Source organism: Nannospalax galili, unplaced genomic scaffold (assembly GCF_000622305.1).
Source record: "Nannospalax galili isolate Female #2095 unplaced genomic scaffold, S.galili_v1.0 scaffold3288, whole genome shotgun sequence".
NCBI lineage: Eukaryota > Metazoa > Chordata > Mammalia > Rodentia > Spalacidae > Nannospalax > Nannospalax galili.
Genome location: NW_008358193.1, coordinates 39,363 through 45,282, shown reverse-complemented (window position 1 = coordinate 45,282; position 5,920 = coordinate 39,363).

The window sequence follows — 5,920 nt, the reverse complement described above, 5'->3', positions numbered from 1 at the left end:
GGTGACTCAGTGGTTAAGAGCACTCGCTGTTCTTGCAGAGGACCTGGGTTCAATTCCCAGCACCCACATGGCAGGTAACAATCATCTGTAACTCCAGTTCTAGGGGAATCCAACGTCCTCTTCTGACCTCCACAGGCAATATGTGACATGGTGCACTTACATACATGTAGGCAATACACTCATACACATAAAATAAAAAATAATAAAGAAAATGTTTAAAGAAAAACAACATCCAAAAAACCCCCACGGAAATCATTCCCGTCCCAGGGTTTAGGAAGATCAGTTATGCTTAAAGAAATTGTTTTTGTTGGGTGTGGCAATATACCCTTTAATCCCAGCACTCTGGAGGCAAAGGCAGGCAGATCTCTGTGAGTTCCAGGCCAGCCTAATCTATGTCATAGTGAGGTCCAAGCCAGCCAGGACTACATAGTGAGTCTCTGGTTTAAAAGAAAAGGGGGGGAGGAAGATAAAAAAACAAGCTGTTTCTCCACACACTGTGACTACTAACTATCCTGCTCCTCTCTCTTCCAGAGGACGTAAAGTCAGACTATAATATCATCAACAAGATGTCTACTGTTGTACCCTAATCATCATTGAGAGTTCAAGATACATGGGAAATCTTGGAAGAACTCAATGTGACTTCCTGTTGGACAATCTCCTTGTGTCAGTGGGGGTGGGGGGAGGGTACCTAGAACAATATCTCTCCTACCTACCAACTCTAGTCCTGAAACTATTAAAGTAGCCGCCTTAAACCCTTCCCAGTAAACTGTTACAGTAACTTTGGCCCCTCCTTGTCCCCTATAGTCCCAGGACTCTTCGATGCCCCAAGGATCCACTGACTACCTTTTCTGCAGCCCACAGCCCCTGCCTCCTAGTTTGGATTTTCCCTGCCTTCCCAGCATTTAGAGGTTTAGAAGTTTAGTCTCCTTCACCACCTCTCTTCTTACTGACTAATGGCCCTGGAGAAAGTTTTCTTTCATTTATGTGTGGGATGTCCTTTTGTTTAGAGAGGCCGCTGCCTCTCTGTGTTCCTCATACTTGGGGGCACCCTTTCTTATCTCAGGCTTGATTCTAGTAGGTCTCCATAAGCTACTTCCCCTTTTAGAAGTCCACGGAGATAAAATCTTCCATAAAGATGACAGCACTGATAGCTCAGAACTGAGAGATGACATTGATCTCCCCAGTCAAGTTCTCACAAACTATACCTAGTTTGTTGCTATGATTCATTCAGTCATTTGGGCAGGGGTGTTCAAGGGTCTTTACAAACATAAGTAAATGCTACAGAAAGAATAAAGAACCTTTAGAGGCTTATCAAGGGCACATTATTTGCACAGATTGTGTCAAAATCCACTTTGCATGAGTGAAGGTGTCACTGTTGGTACATAGCCCAAGGAGGGGTAAAGTCACAGGATCCAAACAGGTAAAAGCCAGAAGAGATCACAAAGAGATCAAGGGGCCAGTGTCTTAAGATATGGAGAACAGGTTTTCTAAAGGTTGTGGCGACAGGGTAGTCCTTTGGAAGGAGAAACCTAAAGGATGGGGTGGAATTGGTACATCTCAGAGTGGAAGTTGTAAATATAGAAAGGGTATGTATGTAGTGTGAGGATGGGTGAGAAGCAAGGCAACTTGACTAAAATAAAAGTGTGATGATGCTATTCCTCCCACCCTGACCCAACAGCAGATGAAGCCACATAAGGTTGATTGATGAACTTGGTACTGAGCTCTAGTCTGTAGCACATCCTCATTTACCAGTCCCTGCTAAAAACAGCAACGGACTCAGAACTCAGGGACCATTGTGGAAAAGGGGACAAAAAGAGTAAGAACCATGGGGGAGGTGCCTGACCATACAGAAATGAGGCACCTAGAGGTGCCTGGGACCCTTCTCATACAAACCTACAGCAATGGTGTCAGCATGCACAAGACCCATGCAAACTTAGGCAGAAAAATACCCAGCACAGAACTATGGAAATGAACAGCAAGCCCCAATCTTAGTTGAAGAATTATTGGCAATTTATTGCTGCTGGGTGAGGAAGAGCTGATCTTCTTGAAGGGAGAGACTCTAGATAGGCTGACTAAACCCTAGTGGATGAACTTGCACCAAGGGACATCTTGGACACTAACTTTACATAGTAGGCCTTAATACAAGTGACAGAATGAATGTATGAGCTCGAGGGGGGCGGGAGGGGTTGCTATAGGAGGGTGCCAAAAAAGAAGGGGGAATGGGTATAAAGATGATTGTATGTATGAAATACACAAAAATTCAATTAAAAACATTAAAAAATAGCACACAAATAGACCCAAAACAGTTGGTTGAGCCTACCCAAGTGCACTCAGCAAGCGGGTGATGAATGGACGTACAGACCCCACTCTAAACCACTCTGCACTGCAATGGGGCTGGAAAGATGGCTCAGCAGTAAAGAGCACTGGCTGCTCTTGCTGAAGACCCGGGTTCAATTCCCAGCACCTACATGGCAGCTAACAACCACCCATAACTCTAATTCCAGGGTATCCGGTGCTTCTTTAGACCTCTGTGGGCACTGTACTCATGTGACTTACATACATGCAGGCAATACACTCATACACAAAAAATAAAAATAATATATAAAATATTTTTTAAAAATAGCAAGGCGAACAAATAGACCCAAAACAGTTGGTTGAGCCTACCCAAGTGCACTCAGCAAGTGGGTGATGAATGGACGTACAGACCCCACTCTAAACCACTCTGCACTGCAACATTTGATATTTCTGAAAAATGTCCATGCTTAGAGAGATGGGTGGGGAATCAGATTAGGGAGGGGCACTGAACAGAAAGAGAATCGATCAGAGTGGGGATCTGGGGGACAGATCCTTAGAGCTTTCCTGGGTTAGCATGAAGTGATTTAGGCTGAAGTCAATTGATTGTTTTCTTCTGAGCAATTAGAAAGAAGTGGTCGAGGAAATCTCTGGCACATAGTACTCTCGTTTACCCTTGAGCGCACCAGGGAACATCCTGAGCCTTGCACTTGGTTGTCTTACTTCATAGTCCTGAGTGAATACATTTCAGGAGGAGACTAGTATTCAAATATTCAAAGGCATGGGTTGGGAGTCCCTCAGGGGATCTCATTTTGGCTTCATTGGTTGGACTGGTCCAGCCATTACTACAGGACTGATCAGCAATTTTAATACATTTTTCCAGTTACAGAAAGAATAAGAAGACAAAAAATCAGCATATGGAACATTTAAAAAAAGTTTCAATGAATGTTAATAGGTTTAAATAAAAATGATCACAGTGTAATTAAGCTAACAATAAATTTTAATTAAAATTAATCATTTATTTACTCATTCATTCATTCATTTATGTGTGTGTGCGTGCACATGGAAGTCAGGAGACAACTTTTGAAAGTTAGTTCTCTCCTTTCACCTTGTGGGTTCCAGAGATTGAACTCAGGTCTTCAGGCTTGGCAATAAGTGCCTTTATCCACAGAGCCATCTCTCAGGTCCTAAACAAAGCACTTTTAAGGGACCAGAGGTCAAAGATGTAATCACAAGAAAATATTTGAAGTGTAACATGATAATAGAACATATTGAAACATGAATACCAGGCAGGATAGAAAGACAGGGAAAATTATGGTGGCATGAAAATAAAAACATGGAGAGAGAAGAAGCCCTGGATCCCAGTGCCTGGTGTACTTTACTTGCTAATGGAGCCAGGAAACTACAGATGCCTCTAAAACTAAAGCCAAAGTTGCCCACTGAAATAAGTACATTTTCCTAAAGACATCTAAATCTAACTACTAAACTAAAAACTAACAGGAAGGGTGTTCAAAAAGTCATATGGAAACCTACCAATTTATAAACACACACACACACACACACACACACACACACACACACCATATGGTGTTCATTTTGTGGTCTTTCTGTTTTGAGACATGGTGTCCCTATAGCCCCAGATGGCCTGGAATTCACTATGTAGATCAGGCTGGCCTTGATCTCAGGTCTGCCTGCCTCTGTCTCCCAAGTGATGGGATTAAAGGCATGTGCCACCATGCACAGCTACATATATGGTTTAAGTGGGGTTACCCTACATGGGGGATAATGCTCCTCCTAGAAGCCATCATTTGCCAAATAAGAAGTCCAGTGCCAGTCAGATACTTCCCCTTGAGTTGTTGGTCCAGCAGGGCTCAGAGACCCCCAAATAATAAAGGCTGTTGCCATTGTTTTTTGTGTCCATCAGTCAAAATTTTTCTTCAATATGTAAATTGTGTTTCCTTGTAACTGAGTATTTAGCACTCCATTCTCATTCCTTTTAAAAAAAATTTTTTATTTTATTATTATTTTTACTAGGAAGAGACAGAACTAGTATGGTCTTCCTGTCTCTTTTTTGGAAATGACATAAGGTATATACAAGTACTGTAACTATAAATAACTATAAAGTATAAGATATATTTTATTTATTATTTTTATTTTATGTGTCTGCGTGTATTGCCTGCATGTGCGTGAGTGCACCCGTGTCGTGCAATGCCATGAAGGTCAGAAGAGGGCTTCGGATTCCCCTGGAACTGGAGCTAAGGACGGTTCGTAGTCACCATGTGGGTGCTGGGAATCAAACCCGGATCCTCTGCAAGAGCGGTCAGTGCTCTTAACCGCTAAGCCATCTCTCCAGCCCCTCATTCCTTTTTTTTCTTTTTTTTTTTTTTGAGACAAGATCTCACTTTGCAGCCCTAGCCTAGAACTCATTATGTAGACCAGACTGCCCTTGAAATCAGAGATCCTCCTGTCTCTGCCTCCCAAATGCCAGGATTAAATTCAGGAGGCACCACACCTGGTACCATTGTCATTTCTAAATAAACCACACTCCTCACAAATCTATGTTACAGCTTTGTGTACAAAACAAAATTCATTTTTTAACTTTGTTGATTTATTTATTTTCATTTTATATATACGAGTGTTTTGTCTGCACGTATATAAGTGCACCATGTCATGCAATGTCCACAGAGGTCAGAAGAGGGTATCAGATCCCCTAGAACTGGAGTTACAGATGACTGTGAGCTGCCAAGTGGGTGCAGAACTGTTTGGTTCCTCTGCAAGAACAGTCAGTGCTCTTAACCACTGAGCCATCACTTAAGCCCCCAAAATAAATTCTTTAACCATTAAACCTTACTGCAAACTGTATACTCAGAGCAATGTGAATTGAGAGCTACCAAAATCCTATAAATGGCTTTTGTAAAGACACTTGGTTGTGACTCTCTTTGAGAGTGAGGCCATTCCCACAAGGGGCTGTGCCATTCCTCACTGATCAACTTTCACCTCTACTTCTATCAATGCTGTCCATAAAGTTCATGTTTGAAACATCTTTAAGGAACCCCAACTCTGTTTTACATTTGCTTTCCTGAAATTCTTTTCTGTAGTAAAGCCAAGAGTCCTGGTTTGGCCTGAATGGAGGTCCCTAAGGAGAAAGAGAACTCTTTGGGATGCTGCAGGTGACAGCAGTCTTTATTATTAAGAGACACAGTAAGTTGAACCCACAAGATGGCTCAGTGGGCAAAGGGGCTTGCCACCAAGTCTGACAACCTGAGTTTGATCCCCAGGACTCACATGATGGAAGGAGAGAACCCATTCACATAAATTGATATTTGACCTCTGTATGTGCCTTCCAATAAATAAATAGACAAATAAATAAATGTAAAAAGCAAGAGAGATGCTCAGAGATCTCTAGGGATCCTTAAAGGAAAATTAGCCACTTGTCTTTTGGGTGCATCTAATATAAATGGCTATATTGCACAGGTCAGCGGTGTTTAGTTCAGTGAATATGGGACAGGCCAGTGTTGCGCGGTCCAGATAACTGGGTGTGAATATCCAGATCATTTCTTCTTTTCTTTCTTTCTTTCTTTCTTTCTTTCTTTCTTTCTTTCTTTCTTTCTTTCTTTCTTTCTTTCTC